Genomic DNA, 22,236 nt, shown 5'->3' on the forward strand with positions numbered 1-22,236 from the left:
ATACATATATATATATATATATATATACATATATATATATACACATATATATATATATATATATATATATATATATATACATATATATATATATATACATATATATTGTGAGGGTAGCAGCGTTGCTTGGGCAAAAACGTGAGGCAGTGAGGCAGCAGCGTGTTCACACCAACAGTCTATTTATTGTTGCAGCATAAATAGATCCAATTTCCCACTGTCAAAGTCTCTTCCGGATCACAGCCGGAGCATATAGACAAATTCTTTGCATCAAAAAGTCTTGTTACCTTAGGACCCCGTTAACCGCAGGGATCTGTGTAAGGTTCTCCTAGGCTCACACTCTTGGCCTGTGTTCACTCCACACAGAGCCAGCCCAGCTCACACAGCATGTGTTAGCTTCACCAAGCCTGGCTCTCAACTGAGACACACCCTGCTGTGCTCTGCATGATTTTAAATGAAAATGCCGGACATGAGGATTGCTACAAAACCTGGACTGGGAGGAGGGATCTGTCTCCCTGTTACCCTTTGTGCTATACTCCCAGTAATAGCTATAGCAAACTCAGAGGGTTTCCAGACACATTCTGGGGGACACATAGCGGTCTTCAAATATTACCCCTGTCACTGCCTCACATATCCCCCCCTCAGTTCAAACGGGCGGGGTTGAACTTTTGCCAACATACAGGGACCTCTGGACAGGGCATCCGCATTGCCCTGCAACCTACCAGCCCGGTGTTCCACAGAAAACTGAAAGTTCTGCAAGGAGAGAAACCACCTGGTGACTCTAGCATTTCTCTCCTTAGCATTCCTCATCCAGACCAAAGGGGAATGGTCTGTCACCAGGCGAAAGTGTCGCCCCAGCAGGTAGTAGCGTAGGGATTCCAGAGCCCATTTTATGGCCAGGCACTCCTTCTCCACTATGCTATAGTTCTTCTCTGCCGGGGTGAGTTTTCTACTCAAATAGGTGACCGGGTGCTCTTCTCCATCTACCTCCTGGGACAGAACCGCACCCAGACCCACCTCAGAGGCATCTGCCTGTACTATAAACTCCTTTTGAAAGTCAGGGTTGACAAGGACAGGCTGACCACATAGGACTACCTTTAGCACCTGAAAGGCTTCCTCTGCTTGTGTATTCCAGTGGACCATGACCGACTTCTTCCCTTTTAAAAGATCGGACACGGCGCCGACCGTCCAGCAAAATTGGGTATGAATCGTCGGTAATACCCCATTATACCCAGAAAGGCTCTTACCTGTTTTGTGGTAAGGGGACGAGGCCAGTTTTGAATGGCTTCGATTTTGTTTACTTGTGGCTTGATAACCTCTTGCCCTATCACATACCCCAAGTAACGGGCTTCTTTGAGACCCATAGCACATTTGCTTGGATTCGCCGTCAGACCAGCCGCTCTGAGCGAATCCACTACCGCTTGTACCTGAGATAAGTGGGTGCTCCAGTCACTGCTATAGATGATGATGTCATCCAAATATGCGGAGGCATATGGTTGATGGGGGTTCTAACACTATGTCCATTAATCTCTGAAACGTGGCCGGAGCCCCATGTAAACCAAATGGCAAGACGACATAGTGATAGAGCCCCCCTGGCGTGACAAAAGCGGTCTTTTCTTTTGCCGCCTTTGTCAGCGGCACCTGCCAGTAACATTTAGTGAGATCGAGAGTCGTGAAGTACTGGGCCCGTCCCAGTCTCTCTATCAGCTCGTCGACCCTGGGCATGGGATACATATCAAACTTCGATACCTCATTTAACTTTCGGAAGTCATTACAGAATCTTAAAGAACCGTCTGGTTTCGGGATCAGCACAATGGGACTGGCCCATTCGCTCGTGGATTTTTCAATAACCCCTAGTTGGAGCATCTTTTTTACCTCCTCCGCAATGGCTTGCCTACGAGCCTCTGGTACCCGGTATGGCCTCAGGCGTACCCTTACTTGAGGCTCGGTGACAATATCATGGTGGATTACGGTTGTTCGGCCGGGTAGGCTTGAGAACACATCCGTATTCCGCTGCACTAATCTCCGAGACTCCAGTCTCTGCTGTTTTGAGAGAGAATCCCCTATCCTTACTCCCAATTCATCATCAGGGGACTCCTCCTTTGTTGTTGTCAAGGCACCTGAAAAGGTTATGTCCAATGTTACGTCAGCCACCATACATTCCCTGTCTTTCCACGCCTTCAGCAGGTTTACATGGTACATTTGCTCTGGTTTTCTTCTACCTGGCTGATACACTTTATAGTTTACTTCCCTCACTTTCTCCCGGATCTCTTAGGGACCTTGCCATTTGGCTAAGAACTTACTTTATGCAGTAGGTATTAGGACTAAGACACGATCTCCCGGTTTAAAAGACCTGATGGAGGCCTTTCTATTATACTGAGTACTTTGGGCTGCCTGAGCATCCAGCAAATGCTCTTTAACAATGGGCATTATTGCCGTGATACGATCCTGCATACCCATAACGTATTCCACTGTGCTTTTGTGAGGGGTGGGCTCCTGTTCCCAAGTTTCCTTAACTATATCCAGCAGTCCCCGCGGATGTCTGCCATACAGTAACTCAAATGGCGAGAACCCTGTGGAAGATTGTGGGACCTCGCGGATAGCGAACATTAAATAGGGCAATCTTTCCCCTCTTTGGAGACCACCTTTTTCAACATAGCCTTTAGAGTTTTATTAAAACGTTCCACTAGACCATCAGTCTGGGGATGGTACACCGACGTGCGTAGCTGCTTGATCTGGAGGAGTTTGCACAGTTCCTTTGTAATTTTAGACATAAAGGGAGTGCCCTGATCGGTCAGGATTTCTTTGGGTAACCCCACGCGACAGAACATAGCAAACAACTCCCGAGCAATAAGCCTCGCCGAGGTGTGACGTAGTGGAATGGCCTCCGGATAACGTGTCGCGTAATCCATCACTACCAGGATGTGCTGGTGACCACGGGCTGATTTTACAATGGGTCCGATCAGATCCATAGCAATCCGCTCAAAAGGCACCTCTATAATGGGTAAAGGTATCAGAGGACTACGGAAACGGTGCGTTGGTGCGGTCAACTGACAAACTGGGCAGGACTCACAGAACCTCTTAATTTCTGCACCGACCCCTGGCCAGTAAAACCGCTGAAACATGCGTTCCCGCGTTTTCTCTTCACCTAGGTGCCCACTCATTAGGTGGTTATGAGCCAATTCCAAGGTCTGATGGCGGTACGGCTGAGGGACCACCAACTGTTCCACTATTTCCCCCCGGATTGTATCAACCCGATAGAGCAACTCTCGCTTTAGAGCCATGTAGGGAGTTTCCAGCCTGGCACCAGGCCGCTGGGGTACCCCATCAATTACCTGTACATTTCCACGTCCAGGAGCCAATGTGGGGTCCCGGAGCTGTGCTGTTCCGAAATTATCTGGAGACACGTTAAACTCCGGGATTGCCTCGGGTGGCTCAACCTCTCCTGCCATTACCTCTAGGGGAAACCTGGCAGGGTTACACTCTGTACCTATACTGGTGACCCCTACGGCAGGTATCCCTGAGTCGGGATCGTCCGGCTCAGGGCCTGGTTCAATCATACACCTCGGAGGGCTAGGTCGCCTCCCACATAATGTCCAGAACAGGGGCAAGTCTCTTCCCAAAATAACAGCATATGGAAGTCTTTTCATCACCCCCACTTCATGTTGTACCTCTCCACACGAGGTAGCAATGGTGACCCTTTCCATAGGGTATTCACGTAGGTCTCCATGAATACAAAGTACCCCTACTTTATGTCCCGTAGGGTTTTCCCCGGAGACCAAGGAGGCATGTACAAGAGTCACTAAACTCCCTGAGTCCAACAAAGCCTCTGCTGTATAGCCATTAACACGTACTTTGCAGAGATGGGGCTCCTCCCCCATAGTAACAGTGCTTACGGTACAAACAGTATGAGCATACATTGATACCCGGCGAGCGTACCGGCAGTCCATGGGTTCTGATGTGAGTGGGCACTGTGCCATCACATGCCCGAGCTGATGGCACCGCCAGCACATAACAGCAGAGGTGTCCCTGTTTCGGGTGTCTGACTTTGGGGAACCGGGACTCCTGCTGACCTTAGTCTGGGGTTTACTCTCTGCCAGGGCTGAAGACGGGGCAGCACCCGAGGAGGGACGGGAGTCTTTTACCAACTGTGAAGGGGGCGTATCCCTACGGAGTGCCCGCCGTGAAGCAGAGTCCCGGACCAACTCCTGGGTAGCTGTGTAGCGTTCCACCAAATTCACTAGCTGGTCTAGGGTACCGGGGTCCCCCTGTCCCACCCACCGTTGAATGGGGGCTGGCAAAGTCCGCACAAACCGTTCAATCACCACCCGCTCAATCATCTGTCCGGGGATCAAGGTCTCCGGCTGCAGCCATTTTTTTACAAGGTCCAGTAAGACATGGGCCTGTGAGCGTGCAGGTTTTCCCTCCTCAAAGGACCACTGATTCACTCGTTGGGCCCGGAGATAAGTGTTAACCCCCATTCGTACAAGGATCTCACCTTTCAGTGTGCCATAGTCCTTGGCATCCTTCGTGCTGAGATCCAGGTAGGCTTTTTGGGGTTCACCTACCAAGAACGGGGCCACGACATCAGTCCAACGGTCGATAGACAATTTCTCTCGCTCAGCGGTCCTCTCAAACACGGAGAGAAAGGCTTCTGGGTCATCCTCTGCACTCATCCTCGTAAGTGCTGCCCTTACTCTGTCCTGGGCCGCAGGAAGGACTGGATGACCTGCAGTTACCGCTGGGAGCGCTTCTCGCAGAGCAGAAAGCTACTTAGCCAACAAGCTGTTTGTCTCCTGTTGCTGAATGAACGCCCGCTGGAGCTGGACATTGGTTTGTTGCTGCTGAGCATTAGCCTGGGCCAGCTGCTTTACAAGATCCTCCATGGTGGCTGCTGAGTTAAACTGTAACTTTGCAGGCTTGATCATAAACATGTGAAAACTGGGTTGTTGCCCCTAGCAACCAGGCTGCAACGCCTGTAAGCTTCGTGGACCCGCCGATCCACCGCAAACAGTCAGTAAAAAAAAAACAATTCTTTTTTTTTTCTTCTCCCGGGTAAGTACCTCTTAGGCCATTGCCCTTAGCAACCAGGCTGCAGTGCCCGCATTCCCCACCATAATGTGAGGTAGCAGCGTTGCTTGGGCAAAAACGTGAGGCAGTGAGGCAGCAGCGTGTTCACACCAACAGTCTATTTATTGTTGCAGCATAAATAGATCCAATTTCCCACTGTCAAAGTCTCTTCCGGATCACAGCCGGTGCATATAGACAAATTCTTTGCATCAACAAAAGTCTTGTTACCTTAGGACCCCGTTAACCGCAGGGATCTGTGTAAGGTTCTCCTAGGCTCACACTCTTGGCCTGTGTTCACTCCACACAGAGCCAGCCCAGCTCACACGGCATGTGTTAGCTTCACCAAGCCTGGCTCTCAACTGAGACACACCCTGCTGTGCTCTGCATGATTTTAAATGAAAATGCCGGACATGAGGATTGCTACAAAACCTGGACTAGGAGGAGGGATCTGTCTCCCTGTTACCCTTTGTGCTATACTCCCAGTAATAGCTATAGCAAACTCAGAGGGTTTCCAGACACATTCTGGGGGACACATAGCGGTCTTCAAATATTACCCCTGTCACTGCCTCACAATATATATATATACATATACAGTGCCTACAAGTAGTATTCAACCCCCTGCAGATTTAGCAGGTTTACACATTCGGAATTAACTTGGCATTGTGACATTTGGACTGTAGATCAGCCTGGAAGTGTGAAATGCACTGCAGCAAAAAAGAATGTTATTTCTTTTTTTTTTTTTTTTTTTAAATTGTGAAAAGTTTATTCAGAGGGTCATGTATTATTCAACCCCTCAAACCACAAGAATTCTGTTTGGTTCCCCTAAAGTATTAAGAAGTATTTCAGGCACAAAGAACAATGAGCTTCACATGTTTGGATTAATTATCTCTTTTTCCAGCCTTTTCTGACTAATTAAGACCTTCCCCAAACTTGTGAACAGCACTCATACTTGGTCAACATGGGAAAGACAAAGGAGCATTCCAAGGCCATCAGAGACAAGATCCTGGAGGGTCACAAGGCTTGCAAGGGGTTCAAAACCCTTTCCAAGGAGTTTGGCCTACCTGTCTCCACTGTTGGGAGCATCATCCGGAAGTGGAAGGCTTATGGAACTACTGTTAGCCTTCCACGGCCTGGACAGCCTTTGAAAGTTTCCAACCGTGCCGAGGCCAGGCTTGTCCGAAGAGTCAAGGCTAACCCAAGGACAACAAGGAAGGAGCTCCGGGAAGATCTCATGGCAGTGGGGACATTGGTTTCAGTCAATACCATAAGTAACGTACTCCACCGCAATGGTCTCCGTTCCAGACGACCCGTAAGGTACCTTTACTTTCAAAGCGTCATGTCAAGGCTCGTCTACAGTTTGCTCATGATCAATTGGAGGACTCTGAGACAGACTGGTTCAAGGTTCTCTGGTCTGATGAGACCAAGATCGACATCTTTGGTGCCAACCACACACGTGACGTTTGGAGACTGGATGGCACTGCATACGACCCCAAGAATACCATCCCTATAGTCAAGCATGGTGGTGGCAGCATCATGCTGTGGGGCTGTTTCTCAGCCAAGGGACCTGGCCATCTGGTCCGCATCCATGAGAAGATGGATAGCACGGCCTTCCTGGAGATTTTGACCAAGAACCTCCCTCCTCCATCAAGAATCTTAAGATGAGTCGTCATTTCATCTTCCAACAAGACAACGACCCAAAGCGCACAGCCAAGAAAACCAAGGCCTGGTTCAAGAGGGAAAAAATCAAGGTGTTGCAGTGGCCTAGTCAGTCTCCTGACCTTAACCCAATTGAAAACTTGTGGAAGGAGCTCAAGATTAAAGTCCACATGAGACACCCAAAGAACCTAGATAACTTGGAGAAGATCTGCATGGAGGAGTGGGCCAAGATAACTCCAGAGACCTGTGCCGGCCTGATCAGGTCTTATAAAAGACGATTATTAGCTGTAATTGCAAACAAGTGTTTTTCCACAAAATATTAAACCTAGGAGTTGAATAATAATTGACCCACACTTTTATGTTGAAAATGTATTAAAATTTAACTGAGCAACATAACTTGTTGGTTTGTAAGATTTATGCATCTGTTAATAAATCCTACTCTTGTTTGAAGTTTGCAGGCTCTAACTTATTTGCATCCTATCAAACCTGCTAAATCTGCAGGGGGTTGAATACTACTTGTAGGCACTGTATATATATATACACACAGACCTGAGGAAGGCGTTGCCACTGAAACATGTGGTCCACTCCCGACACAGAGCCATTACTTACTGGCGGTATAATTATGCCAATGGTGCTACATATTTTTTAATGGTTTAAATAAATGATATTTTTTTACTGCCATCTGTGGATGCCTATCTGGATAATTTTTTGGAATTGTGCTCTACTATTGTGCGACTTGCTAAAATAAAACCTCCGACGTAGTCCAAAGGCGAGCATCTCTTCAGCTCTGCTACATCTGTGCGAGGAGATAAACACAGGTCTGCTCCACAGGCGAGCAGGCACAGTCAGCTCTGCCCCCGAGTAACCTCCACTGACTACAGGACCTTCCATGACATAATAGCCATGTGACCAGTCTGGTGTGAATTTTGCTACCTAGTGAGTTACAGGACCTTCCATGACGTCATAGTCATGTGACCAGTCTGGTGTGAATGCTGTTACCTAGTGGGTTACAGGACCTTCCATGATGTCATAGCCATGTGACCAGTCTGGTGGGAATGTTGCCTTGTGGGTTATAGGATCTTCCATAACGTCATAGCCATTTGACCAGTCTGGTGTGAATGTTGTGGTAACGTCACTGCAACACTGCCAAAAGTGAGGGCTTGTCGGCGGTGAAAGCGGTGACGTCAGTTGTGCCCCTCGGCTAACCCAAACTCTGACATCAGTGCTCTAACTACCGACAAGCGCTCACTTTACCGCAGTGTTGCAGGGACATGAGTCGAGGTTACCTGGGCACACAGCTGCCTGCCTTAGCTTTGCACGGGTGAAGTCTCTGACAGTTCTCAGCTGAGTCAGTGTGAGCAGATCTGTGTTTGTCTCCTCACACTGATGTAGCAGAGCTGAAGATGCTCGCCCGCCTTAGGACTACATCGGAGGGGGTATTTTTGGGTAATAAAGATGGAGTCCTAAAAGTCTTCTGTTTTATTTCTAATAAAAACATATTCTCTGTGTTGTTGTTTTATTTTACTGTTAAAATATAGACAATCACAGATGCTGTCACAGAGTGGGTGTCTGTGATTGGATGGTGGAGTAACTTGAAACCAGCCCATTCATACTAGCATCTAAAATGTATTGGCAGATTTCAGGTTACTCAAACAGCCAATCACAGACGCCCATTGTGCGTGACAGACTCTGTGATTGGCTGTTGGCTCCTTCTCACATATAGTAGTGTAAAAAATAAATAAACAATTTAAAAAAATGACGTAGCGCTCCACGGTACTTTTGATTCTTAGCGTAGATAAAGTGGATGGCTACGGGCTATTAGACTTTGATGTTGTCATATTCATGTGAGGTTAACTTCATCATGGTATACCAGTTCTATTGACATTGATGTGTTAAGGCTATGTGTCCACGTTGCTTTTTACCTGCTTTTTACCTGCTTTTTACCTGCTTTTTTGCTGCTTTTTCAACTGCAGCGTTTAATGCCAAAATGGTTGTGTTCTGCTTTTCAAGCAAAGTCTATGGGAATTTGGGTTTCTTGTGCCCACTATGCAGTTCAAACTGCAGCATTTTTGTGGCAGAAGTTTGGGCAAAAACTGAGCTTTGCAGTGCAAAACCCAAATGGCAAAAACAATTGACATTTCTAGGTATTGTTAGTTGGTAGTGACTGCTTTAAATTTGCGAGTGAACAAGCTAAAAAGGCATAGGCACTTTTCAGTGTCTGTTCAAAATTACTCATTTAACCACATTTCTAGTTATTGGTACTTCTAAGGCTATGTGCCCACGCTGCGGAAAATGCGCGGATTTTGCCGCAGATTTCTCGCGGAAAAGCCGTGGATTTTCCAGAAATCTGCAGCACAGCTACTCCCCAGCCATTGCTATGGCATTTGGGAAATGCTGTGCCCACGCTGCGGATTTTTCCGCAGCGGAAATCATGCGGATTTTCGTGCGGAAAAATCTGCAGCATGTCAATTATTGTTGCGGATTTCTCCGCAGGGTCCCATATAATTACCTGCCTCACCGGAGGCACTTTCTCCGTCCGGTGTACAGGAGCGCGGTGAATCCATGAACAGGAAGGAAGAGGTGGGCGGAGCCTGCACAAGCTCCAGTCATGTGACAGCCGGAGCTAGTTCAGGCCCGCCCACCTTCTCCTGCAGATGCTGAGAGAGTGACCCGGCTGCCGGAAAGCGAGGTGCTGCATGATGGAGGTAAGTATGAACTCCCCCGATCACTACAACACTTGTTCTGCATTGAGGATGCAGTGCCGAAGCCATGGTACTGTATCCTCAATGCAGAATGCCCGCACCATATCCGGAGGACATTCCGCAGCATGGAAACAAACAAAAGTTGTGGTGCTGTTTCCTGGGAGCACCTGTGGAATGTCCTGCGGATATATCCGCAGGACACTGTCCCCGTGGGCACATAGCCTTAGTGTCCATATTCATTATTGGCCACATCGATATTATGCTGAGAAACAATGTTTCTCTCAAATACCTTATGTTGCCATTAGTGCCTGTGAGCAGCGCTATTGTAGACTGCTCTTCCCCATTGCCTGAGCCCAGGGCTCTATGACCTTAGGGATCTGGTGATATCACGTGAACTTTCTGTTCACCTGAGATCACCATGGCCGGCCCCAGTCTCCATGAGTCACTGAGCTGTGGGCGGAGTTTCACCACTCATCACAGCCCAGTGTCACAGCTCAGTTTCTCCTTGCTCCCTCCTCCTTCATTGCAGAGTGCCACAAGAAGGAGGGATGCTGGGCTATGATGAGGGGTGAAATGCCGCCCACAGCCCAGTGACTCATGGAGACTAGGGCCAGCCGCAGCGATGTCAGGTGAACAGAAAGTTCACCTGACATCACCGGATCCCCGAAGTCACGAAGCCCAGGGGTCAGGCGATGGGGGAGAGCGGTCTGCAATAGTGCCGTTCATAGGCCCTATTGGCAACACAAGGTATTTGAGAGAAACCTTGTTTCTCAACATAATATCGTTGTAGCTAATAATGAATATGGGTGAACCTCTTCTTTAATATTGCCAACTCAGGCAGGAAATAAATAATTTATCTTTTGTATCACGTGTCTGACAAGTGTGTCTGTAGGGTGAACAGGCGAGGTGTTGTAGGTGTACATGTGGGAAGTTCTGTTACTCAAAGCTCTGGTGAGCAAACACCGGATCATTGTATCCCAAGAGACATAAGAACAACGTCCGTTACTGGACAACCTACTCGACCAAATTTCTTTGGCAGCTGCACATCGTTTCAACTTACAAATGAGGCTGATAAACAGCATGTGGTAGAGTGGATGGCAGGTGCTGCATCAAGGAGCCTCTCCTCTTCCTGCACCTCAGCATCACAAACAGTTAATAACTCAGAGGTGCCACCCCAATTAAATTTGTTTCCTCCAGTGTCACAAATCTTCAGCTGGCAAACTGACTATGGGAAACCACACATGGGTGAGTCTGCAGAGCTATTCACACATTGTATCCTATATGCATTAAAAGGTCTGCTGCATAGATTTCCAGACTCAAGAGGAGGAAAGCATCTGCACCAATGCCTAAAATTTTTGTGAGTTAGATCCTGGCCCGGACGAACTAGGATACGAGCAGGATCCCGACCCTCGTCAACTCGTCTTTAACCCCCGAGGGTGGAAGTGATGATGAGACTCAGATACTGTTATGTGATGTCAAGTCAGGAAGAGGAGGAGTGGGACAAGATAGAGCATGATGATGAAGCTGTAAATCCCATTTGGTGTGAACCCAGAGGCATGCACCTGTGTAGCTCAGCGGATGAGGAGGAGGAAGCCAAGGAGGTTATGTTGGCAATTCCCATACAAACACGCAGTAATGCAACCATGGGAAGCAATACATCCTCAGCCACAATTCTGGCTGTGGCCAGCTGAAGTTGCAGGTCTGCAGTTCGCAGGAAGGGTTGCCTAGCCTGGGCCTTTTTTGAGACCACAAAGGATGACTCAACTTTCATTATCTACCAGCGTTGTAAACAACAACTCAATAGAAGCAAAAATTCAAATATTTTGACTACTTCATGCACAAATTGGCACATGCGCAAGCAACATGCATTACTGTGGGAATCTTACTGCGCTAAAATGTGGACTACTGGCCTACCCAACCACTGGTTGCCAAACCAACCGCATCTGCTGCTTCTTCCTCCTCCTGCGTCACCGTCAAAACTATTCTCAAATGGTTTCCAACTGCATAACCTCCACTTATTTACCAACTATAGTCTGGGTAAGTGAGAGCCCATCAGCTGTTACAGAAGTGACCATGCCTGGTGTTTTTGACTCATGTGAAACACTTAGGCCACAACCTGTGTGTTGCATGGACCATACCTCTCCGCTGAGCAAACACACTAGGGGGGAATGGATGCTACTGTTTTGCTGTCTGCCTGAATGGTTTTTAAATATCAAGACTCCAATATGAGTCCCCAAGTTGTGTATTGTCTTAGCAGCTCAAGAGATGCATGTGTGCCAGGGTTCTGGAAGTAAGATGGCTATGGCTGTCACTCATTCATCTCTTGACCTGTTTAGACGCATGAAAGCTGTAATTATAAATCAAACTTATATCACAAAATATTGATTTCTGAACTCTTACTGAGTGAAAACAATAGTATTGTTTCTAAATAATTATGAACCTGTTTTCTTTGCATTATTTGAAGTCTTAAAGCAATGCATTTTTTTGTTATTTTGACCATTTCTCAATTTCAGAAAATAAATACAAAATTTACTGCTTGGAAATTTGGAGACATGTTGTCAGTAGTTTACAGGAAAAAAAAAATTACATTTTACACAAAAATATACCTATAAAAAAAAAAAAATCAGAAAAACTGACAGTTACAGTGGTCTTTTAAGGTTTGCCAGAGGTGTGTGTGTATATATATATATATATACCGTATATATATATATATATATATATATATATATATATATATATATATATATATATATTCATACACACATATACATACGCACACACACATATATGTATATACTGTATATATATATACAGTACAGACCAAAAGTTTGGACACACCTTCTCATTCAAAGAGTTTTCTTTATTTTCCTGACTCTGAAAATTGTAGATTCACATTGAAGGCATCAAAACTATGAATTAACACATGTGGAATGAAATACTTCAAAAAGTGTGAAACACCTGAGAATATGTTTTATATTCTAGGTTCTTCAAAGTAGCCACCTTTTGCTTTGATTACTGCTTTGCACACTCTTGGCATTCTCTTGATGAGCTTCAAGAGGTAGTCATAGGAAATGGTCTTCCAACAGTCTTGAAGGAGTTCCCCGAGATGCTTAGCAGTTGTTGGCCCTTTTGCCTTCACTCTATGGTCCAGCTCACCCCAAACCATCTCGATTGGTTTCAGGTCTGGTGACTGTGGAGGCCAGGTCATCTGGCATAGCACCCCATCACTTTCCTTCTTAGTCAAATAGCCCTTACACAGCTTGGAGGTGTGTTTGGGGTCATTGTCCTGTTGAAAAATAAATGATGGTCCAACTAAACGCAAACCAGATGGAATAGCATGCCGCTGCAAGATGCTGTGGTAGCCATGCTGGTTCAGTATGCCTTAAATTTTGAATAAATCCCCAACAGTGTCACCAGCAAAGCACCCCCACACCATCACACCTCCTCCTCCATGCTTCATGGTGCGAACTAGGCATGTAGAGTCTATCCGTTCACCTTTTCTGCATTACACAAAGACATGGTGGTTGGATCCAAAGATCTGAAATTTGGACTCATCAGACCAAAGCACTGATTTCCACTAGTCTAATGTCCATTCCTTGTGTTCTTTAGCCCAAACAAGTCTCTTCTGCTTGTTGCCTGTCCTTTTCAGTGGTTTCCTAACAGCTATTTTACCAAGAAGGCCTGCTACACAAAGTCTCCTCTTAACAGTTGTTCTAGAGATGTGTCTGCTGCTAGAACTCTGTGACGCATTGACCTGGTCTCTAAACTGAGCTGCTGTTAACCTGCGATTTCTGAGGCTGGTGTCTTGGATAAACTTATTCTCCACAGCAGAGGTAACTCTTGGTCTTCCATTTTGGGGCAGTCCTCATGTGAGCCAGTTTCTTTGTAGTGTTTGATGGTTTTTGCCACTGCACTTCGGGAGACCTTCAAAGTTTTCCCAATTTTTCGGACTGACTGACCTTCATTTCTTAAAGTGATGATGGCCAATAATTTTTCTTTACTTAGAATTTGTATTATGGCAAGAAAAAAGCAGCTAACAGTCTATTCAGTAGGACTATCAGCTGTGTATCCACCAGACTTCTGCACAACACAACTGATGGTCCCAACCCCATTTATAAGGCAAGAAATCCCACTTATTAAGTCTGACAGGGCACACCTGTGAAGTGAATACCATTTCCAGTGACTACCTCTTGAAGCTCATAAAGAGAATGCCAAGAGTGTACAACGCAGTAATCAAAGCAAAAGTTGGTTACTTTGAAGAACCTAGAATATAAGACATATTTTCAGTTGTTTCACAAATTTTTGTTAAGTATTTCATTCCACATGTGTTAATTCATGGCTTTGATGCCTTCGATGTGAATCTACAATTTTCAGAGTCATGAAAATAAAGAAAAGTCTCTGAATGAGAAGGTGTGTTCAAACTTTTAGTCTGTACTATATATTTTTATATTATATATATATATATATATATATATATATATATATATACACACACACATACACACACACATACGTACACATATATATATACACATATATATATATGTCATGGGTACGGGATTGAAATAGACCAGGTGAGTGCTGCTAAGAGCAGTTCTACTATTCATATGTGAGGCCGTATAGCACATTTTAAAAAAATATTTTAGTGTAGGACTGCCTCAAATGAGATTTGCCATGATGTGGCGAGGCAGCTCAAGAAATTGCAATTTTTTGCCAAAAATCTCAAAATTTTTATAATAACTACAGTTTGGAATTTGTAGTGCTGAAGTGCACATTTAGTGCTGGCTTTTTGTTTTTCTTCATATATATATATATATTATATGTAACGCAGCCGCTACTTACGGGTTGTACAAACAGAAGAGTAGTCAGGAAAGCCGGGGTCTGGTAACAGGAGGAGACATATTGATTCAGGGAATAAACAGATGTGGTCAGGTAATGGTCTGAAGCTGACAGAGAGGAGTCAAAACAACAGTCCGAGGTCAAGAAACAATAGATCAGAAGACTAGTAGGAACAAAAGCCAACAGCACAACAACTGAACCAGAATGTGCGACCTGCAATATTCTGGGAGAGCATGCTCAGCAAAGAAGCAGATCAATTACCAGGAAGATGGGACACCTGAGTAATCAGCACCTCCCAGAACCAGCATGGAATCCTGTGCTGTCACTCATCCTGCCAGCTCAGTAGCTCAGGAAAATACAGCAGAGGATCTCCTCATGTGCAAGATGCTCTGCACAAAGGAATCGTGTCACTGCCAGCTCAGTAGTCCAGGAAAGCACAGCAGAGCATGTCCTAGTGTGCAAGATGCTCTGCGCAGAGGAATCGTGACATATATATATATATTATATATACAGTATATATACACACACTAGGTGTAGTACCTGGCGTTGCGTGGGATAGTAACTGTCTCTCTACCTCTCTGTCTCCCTGTCTGTCTGTCTCACTCTCTGTGTCTCTGTCTCTTTCTGTCTTCCTGTCTTTCTCTGTATGTCTTTCTCTCTGTCTCTCTATATCTCTTTCTGTATCACTGTCTTTGTCTCAGTCTGTCTCTATACATCTCTCTCTGTCTTTCTCTGTTTGTCTCTTTATACGTCTCTCTGTCTCTCTTCCTGTCTCTCTGTGTCTCTCTCGCTGTCTGTCTCTCTCTCTCTCTCTGTCTTTCTCTCTGTTTCTCTGTCTCTCTCTCCATCTCCTACACATCTCTCTGTCTCTGTCTGCCTGTGTGCCTGTCTCTCTGTTTCTCTCTCTGGTTGCCTGCCTCTCTTTATATCTATCTGTCTCTGTCTGCCTCCCTGTCTATCTCTACCTTTCTTTCTCTGTTTGTGTCTCTCCTTGTCTGCATGTCTTTCTCTGTCTATGTGTAGAATATACCTGGCTCGACTATCAGACAAGAAGTGCTCTGGAGAAACAAAAAATCCAGAATATGAAAAATAACTCCAGCAAACTGAAAAGAAATTTGTAGAGGAGTTCGTAGTGATGCTTCAAAACATTTTATTTGACACTTGTATTAAAAGTATGAAAACATAGTCCTAACATAGTAAAACGTTTCGGCCCAAAATAACCGGGTCTTTTTCAAGGACCTGGGTCTGTTTACGAAGGATACAGAAAAAAGAATCACAATTCTGACATAACAAATGGTATAATAGAACAAAACAAAATCAAACAAAATTGCAGTATTACATCTACATAGTTGACATACATGATATTCATACCTATATGTACTAGCTAATGGTTCTTCTTTATGAACCAAACTTATTAAAGAATGCCTTAATAAATTACTTGCTGATAAATCTAGGGTGATAAAAGAGAAATATTTGAACTTTAAAGGCAAAAGGAATCGCCTGTTCAAAAGGCTATGTATATAGGGTAGAAGATAAGCAGGGGTTGAAAAAGGTGTACCTGTGTGATCTCAGGTGACTATTGGAATTTCAGTATCACAATGCCAAAATACATGATTTTCTATTAATATAATTGATAGTAATGTTAGAGTGAACCAAAGAGTAATGGAAGTGTAATAGTAACAGTAATAAAGTACCAATCCTGTATATACCTTTCAAATGAAATGGAGGGAAGCTTCTGACACTTGCAATAGTATTCAAAACGGAAAACCTTCTCCGTATATTGAACGTTATTATGAAACATAGAAATAAAAGAAGAATACATACTCACTGTACTATGTGCATAGGGTTATAGAGAATAAAAGTAATACAGTCATACCCGTGAAAGGTTAATGAGTCATTACACTATTTTTGCCAGAGCTGTATATACTTAGTCCTTTATAATTGTGTTGCATTAAATTTTACTACATTTCCTTAGGAAACATCAACTGTTTGTTTATTTTATATTTTAAGAAATTATTTGACTGGTTTATTTGAAAAATGTAACCATATAATTGTTTATTTCTTCTCAAGAGCAGCTTTTGCCTAAATATCTCTTCTAATTGTGCGGTTTTATATCTAGGACTACTTTTTCTGCCAGTTATAAGATAATACATGGGAAGAAATATTAAATGTAAGTTGTCTGTAATGATGAACGAGCATGCCCGCCATTGCTCAATACTTGATTGAGTATAGGGGTGCCATGCTTGATTCCCCTTAATGCATGTTTCTGGGGCTTAAATTATAGCAGGTGTATAGGGTTGTTACATTTTATGTGGCACTAAAGGGTGTTTTTAGCCTGGTTTATCAAAATAAATAAATCGTTTTAAAAAAACGTTTGGAGTTCCCCCTAGTTTTAATAACCAACCAAGGTAAAGCAAGCAGAAGCTGTCTGCTTTACCTTGACTGGTTATCAAAAATGACTAGGCTTTTATTTTAAATGATTTAGTCTTTCATTTCCCAGCAGTGATCTCGGAGTCAGAGATGCATCCAGGTGCCTTAACTCTACTGTTTCCATTACATTTCAGCGATTTTCCTGTCTTTTGGAAAAATGCAAAAGTTCTCCATAGACTTCCATTATACTTTCTACTCGAATCGAGCTCATCTAAGCACCGGACCAGCTCAATTTAAGTAACGAGCACTTTAGTGCTCACTCATCATCACACTGTTTGTCTGTTATCTGTTCAATTTACTAAAAAATAAAATCAAGGTGCAATTGTGTACTAAACTGACTTAATTTGTGAGTTATATAGCAAGATATTTTAGTAATCCCTTAAGTGTTGCAATAACCTGAAGAGACAATTCAGTAATCCAATACGGAAATATCACGGACAATCAAGGCTTTAAAAGAAAAAACATATTCTTGATTAAACACTACCATACACATTTACATCATTGCCTTAATTCCTCTTCATCACACAGCAGGGAACAGGAAAAAGCTATATAAAAAGATCAACCTGAATACTAATATGAATTACACATTTATGCCTCTATGGTTAATGTGATTTTCTTCTGTCTAGCACTTCCAGCCTGCAGTTCTAATTGTTCAGTAAGCAACAAAAACAAAGCAAGATAATGAAAAAGATGTTATTCTACATACAAAAATGAAGTGAAACATATTTCCATGATTAATTAAGCTGTTACCTTTTGTCATGTTGCAGACCATTCACACAGTGCATAATGGGGATGTTTACTCACTTTTGCTGTTGTGTGAGGTAGCACAGGAGCACAAAACCATTTAAAAAGTCCAGAAGTTTATTAAACACCTCATAAACGGCAGTCCAACAACTTAACAGAGCCTTTTCTGGCTTAAAGGAAAACCATGCATACCATGCAGAGACTCGAGAGAACAAATGAAAGGGAGAAAAAGACACTGCATAATCAGCAAGCACACCTGATATGTAAAATTGTAACAAGTACTTTGACAAAAATCATTAAAAAAAAAAACAAACACTAAAATTAACACTCACAATCCCAAATACCAATGACTCCCAATATCATCAAGGGTGCATAATAAATACGCATATATTGGCCAAAAAAGTTACATACAGATATAATGCAGAGATATGTGCCAGGACAATTCTATAATAAATACATGATATCGATATACCGTCAGCTAAGCCCGTCACACATGATTAAAACGACCATCTGGTTATATAGCTTTGCATTAATATACATATGTCCATATATACACAGTCAAAGGAAAACACAACACAAGAATTAGCAAAAAATACATGTATATGACCCTGTACTGAAATCACAAGTATATAGATATAAACCTATGGTCAATTATGCATGTCATATCTATTAGAATTAACCATATATTATGCACCCACCCTGGTGCCTGTATCCAGAGAGAAAAAATATGACACAATAAATTGTGATTCAAGCGTATGGCCCTGGTAAGAGTATATTAATTATAGTACAGTAGAAACACGGTAATAAATAGCAGAGGGGATATTGAATGTAGTACTCCATATCTATGTAGACCTATCCATAAGGATAGTGTTGGGGGCCAACGTCACTAAACAGATTTGCCACTATCCCACAAGTTATCAATAGCCAGGCTCCTTGAAGCACACAGGGAATAGGGAGTAGTACTGGGGTAAAGACCCCATCATTTACCAATGGCCAGGCTCCTAGAGGCACACAGGGAATAGGGAGTAGTACCGGGGTAAGAACCCCATGTGTATCGCCTTTGCAGGCTTTGTCAGGGAAAAAAAAAGTCTGAATGTCAGGTCCTTCAATTACCTATATATAGGTGCCGCCCCCACGTCAGTAGCAGCCGGGCTGCTCGGATCCGGATCCGCAGTGGCTCAAGGGATTTCCAGACCCGGGGGTCACGCGGACACTCAAATAAAAAGCGGACGTATTTTCACGGGGATTGCTGTAGGTACTTCGTGACGCCACCCACGGTGTGTGGTAAGATATGGTACCACCGCTGCTGTTGGGAAACACCCAGGGGGAGATGGGATAGCAGCTGGATGTTAACCCATCTGTGGGTAGGGATGGAGGCACCGGGGCTCAGTGTCCAGAACATGGGGAGTGATGTAGGCTGGAGGTGGCGCTTCGAGCCGGACCGGCGAATGGTGGTGTACTCACTGTAGAAGAATTACACACAAATCCATTGGTAAACCAAGGTGTCAGTGGCCGGCTGCCGTGTACGGGTGTACTCGGGTCCCAGACCCGTCTGGTATACCAATGTCCCTTCCTCCGGCACTCTTTACTTTCCTCACTTTTGGATGACTCCGTCTGGAACGGGGAAGTCCACCCCCAGTGTATTTTGCTTGGGAGATGTGCCTGTGAAAACTGACCCTTGGGATTTCAGTGGGTGTATGCGGATACTGTATCCCCTGTGGTGGGCTGCTGTTTCGCTCTATCTGGGCTAAACGTCTGGAGCTAGACCTGCAACCTGCTCCCGGCCTGGTGAATTAGAGAAGGGGCTTGCAACCGTCTTCTAACAAGGGTCCAGGTACCCCACCTGTGCATGGTTCCGGACCGGATCTCCACTGTCGGTACCAGCGGGCTCCAACCCTGTCCCGGTCCACTCTGGATCTCCCGCAACCGTATTCCCGTCACCTTTGGACATGGTCCACTGCTTGCCACCTATCCAGCAGACCAGGGCCACTACCCTGTCTACTCTCCACTAGGCTCAGCTTTCCTCTGACAGTCTGTAACTGTCACACCTCTCCGCTTGACCTCCAACTTCAAACTCCAATACTGATCTGACTTGTTCCCGCCCCCGGATCCTCAAGACCCCTAGGTGGGTGCTCCCAATCCGCCTGGTCCTGCCCACTGGTGTGCCCTTCTTACCCTGGGGGGGGTGACTAGGATTTTGTGGCTGATGGAACCTTGTGTGGGAAGGTGTTATTTTGGGTGTAATGAACCTCTGTAACCACCTGGCGGCGCCAGGGCATCACATATACAGTTAGGTCCAGAAATATTTGGACAGTGACACAAGTTTTGTTATTTTAGCTGTTTACAAAAACATGTTCAGAAATACAATTATATATATAATATGGGCTGAAAGTGCACACTCCCAGCTGCAATATGAGAGTTTTCACATCCAAATCGGAGAACGGGTTTAGGAATCATAGCTCTGTAATGCATAGCCTCCTCTTTTTCAAGGGACCAAAAGTAATTGGACAAGGGACTCTAAGGGCTGCAATTAACTCTGAAGGCGTCTCCCTCGTTAACCTGTAATCAATGAACTAGTTAAAAGGTCTGGGGTTGATTACAGGTGTGTGGTTTTGCATTTGGAAGCTGTTGCTGTGACCAGACAACATGCGGTCTAAGGAACTCTCAATTGAGGTGAAGCAGAACATCCTGAGGCTGAAAAAAAAGAAAAAATCCATCAGAGAGATAGCAGACATGCTTGGAGTAGCAAAATCAACAGTCGGGTACATTCTGAGAAAAAAGGAATTGACTGGAGAGCTTGGGAACTCAAAAAGGCCTGGGTGTCCACGGATGACAACAGTGGTGGATGATCGCCGCATACTTTCTTTGGTGAAGAAGAACCCGTTCACAACATCAACTGAAGTCCAGAACACTCTCAGTGAAGTAGGTGTATCTGTCTCTAAGTCAACAGTAAAGAGAAGACTCCATGAAAGTAAATACAAAGGGTTCACATCTAGATGCAAACCATTCATCAATTCCAAAAATAGACAGGCCAGAGTTAAATTTGCTGAAAAACACCTCATGAAGCCAGCTCAGTTCTGGAAAAGTATTCTATGGACAGATGAGACAAAGATCAACCTGTACCAGAATGATGGGAAGAAAAAAGTTTGGATAAGAAAGGGAACGGCACATGATCCAAGGCACACCACATTCTCTGTAAAACATGGTGGAGGCAACGTGATGGCATGGGCATGCATGGCTTTCAATGGCACTGGGTCACTTGTGTTTATTGATGACATAACAGCAGACAAGAGTAGCCGGATGAATTCTGAAGTGTACCGGGATATACTTTCAGCCCAGATTCAGCCAAATGCCGCAAAGTTGATCGGATGGCGCTTCATAGTACAGATGGACAATGACCCCAAGCATACAGCCAAAGCTACCCAGGAGTTCATGAGTGCAAAAAAGTGGAACATTCTGCAATGGCCAAGTCAATCACCAGATCTTAACCCAATTGAGCATGCATTTCACTTGCTCAAATCCAGACTTAAAATGAAAAAACCGTGATGGTCTGGCTCACTGCTTAGGTGGTGCTCAGGAGAACTTTACAGTAGATAATCAAAAAACTCCGGCACTCATTTGTGGTGAAAAATATTGGTTCTTTATTACATGTCCATTAATTAACACAACGTTTCGGCTAATGCCTTCTTCATAGACTGGAAATTTCAATAAAAATAAAATATAATGTCAGTACCATAAACATGTATATATTCTCATACATCTATATATCGGTAATCCCATATAACATCAATTGTGGAAAAAGGTTTATTTTACCTAATGAATGAACACGCTATTTTTTAAGGAAGAACCTCAATTGTAGTGAAGTACAGTATATCTAAAGGAAACACAAGAAAGCAACCAATTGTAACAATGGAAAATTGAGATCAGAATCATAGTCTGAAAAATAAACAATGGTATATCACATACCTAATGGGAGCTCACAGTATTATATGGCTCCATATATAGGAACATTCAATATTGAGTAGTACAAACAGAGGTTTATCTATGGGACAAATAATAAAGTTTCAAGGATTGGAAACTACATCTTATATCAACAATTCAATCATTATATAGATTTACCTCAATGAGAGGAAAAAGAGGAAAGGCTGCTATATCCCAGTGGGGCAAAGTGAGAAAGCGCTATGTATAAGGAGAAAGAAAAAGAAACTGTTAGGACATCTCACTAAAGTGAGAAACAGGAACCACAAGATAAAGTACAAGGTTAAAGTCCCATAGACACATACCAAAAAGTGAGGACAGACGCAATGCATTACCTGTGCAGCCGGTGGTCAGCGGTGAATGAGGAACCATGTAACCGCGAGTGAGGTTTTTATGTGAGAAGGGGGCGGGTCGTGATAATCATTTCCTTTATTATGGAACGCACGGTGAATCGCACGCCAAAATAATTTGTTTGATGTCAGTAGTGGGATCACGGGGAATAGGCGAATATGTGGACGTATCCGCCAATTGTGACATAATTTCAGAAATATAATAATTTTTATCCATTACTACTAGGGCTCCGCCCTTATCGGCCAGTTTAATTATGATGGAAGTATTGTTCCGAAGAGACTTTAAAGCCTGGGTTATGGGCATGGAAGCCGTTACTTGGTTTCTTGATCACTATAGCGATTTTTCTCCGATACAGAAGGGATTTTGTGCAGACCTACTGAATATTGTGCTTACTAAAAATTATTTCCTGTTCCGCGATCAATTTTATCTCCAGAGAAAAGGTACAGCCATGGGCTCAAATGTTGCGCCA

Source organism: Anomaloglossus baeobatrachus, chromosome 1 (assembly GCF_048569485.1).
Source record: "Anomaloglossus baeobatrachus isolate aAnoBae1 chromosome 1, aAnoBae1.hap1, whole genome shotgun sequence".
Taxonomy (NCBI): Eukaryota; Metazoa; Chordata; class Amphibia; order Anura; family Aromobatidae; genus Anomaloglossus; species Anomaloglossus baeobatrachus.